Below are 1,186 nucleotides of genomic sequence, written 5' to 3'. Positions count from 1 at the left end.
TAAAGTTCGAACAGAAAATAGCATAGATCATCCATACATAACATGCAAATAAGTCTAGTACAACAATAGATCAAATTCAACGAGATTATCCGGATGCTCAACAAGATTTTCACGAATGGATCATGTTGTCCCACACACACTGCCTCTTGAGCTTCATCCAACAATGGATGTGTGTAAATGGTTTGCTCTCTATCCCGTGGTACATCACGACAACGCGTACAGGTTACACAATGTGTAGAGCAACAATGGGTGAATGAATGAAGCAATCAACAAGTTGAGCAAGAAGAAGAAAAACTTACGATCTCCGGCTGCTGCGTGCAATGGTCACGTTGCCTCTAGCCAATCAACCGCGCCACAAAACTTGACGGTGGTCTGGATGGTGTTCCATCAATACACTAGCGACTTCCCATTGCGTTCATAGATGATGTGCATGTCACATGGAGCAATGTGCTTCCGCACATGAAACGAATCATGCACGAGCTGCCAGAAAAGTCCCCTCTGCTCCTGCCTACGAAATCCGCAGATAAGGCCAACCATGCATTCCACAACAACTCATCCTCCATGCTCGAGTACCCTGCCATCCTTTACTCTGAAAAACGACATGAAGTTCGAAAATAAGCTCAATGTCATTTGACTGAGCACCTGTCGAGTATGTAAGGGCATATTTATCCCTAAGGTGTTTTGGTGATTGATGACAATGCGTTTGTGGACTAATCGTGTGCCTTGAGTATCCCAGACATCTCATCGCCAGGCACAAGACGGTTGGGTGCCCCTCGAAGACTGTTGAAGACGACGTCTTTTCTACGTTTCTTTTTGGTGGATTTGAGTCGTAGGAAAGCCGTACTATTAAGAGGGGGTCCGCGTCGGAAAGGTTTGGGTGGAATCATCACGTACACGTCTCCTTCTTGTCCCCTCCTTCCCCTTGGAGCATCCTCTGCTTTCTCGCCGCTTTGTTTTTGGCTGCTGCGTTGGCTCGCGGTAGTACTGCTCCCAAGTGAGCAGTAGTACCGTTGGCACCAGCGGTAGTACCGTGCTGCGGCGCGGTAGTACCATAGGTGCCCACGGTAGTACCGCTCCCCTGGAGCTGCACTACCGTTGCTCACCAGGCTAGTACCGCTCCTTCGCGGTAGTAGGGGCGGATGTAATTTTTTACATCCGCGCCTACCGCGGTAGTACCGCTTTTGCT

This window comes from Triticum urartu, chromosome 1A (assembly GCF_056163025.1).
Source record: "Triticum urartu cultivar PI428250 chromosome 1A, HENAU_Tu73, whole genome shotgun sequence".
NCBI lineage: Eukaryota > Viridiplantae > Streptophyta > Magnoliopsida > Poales > Poaceae > Triticum > Triticum urartu.
Note: the sequence above shows the minus strand (reverse complement) of the source record.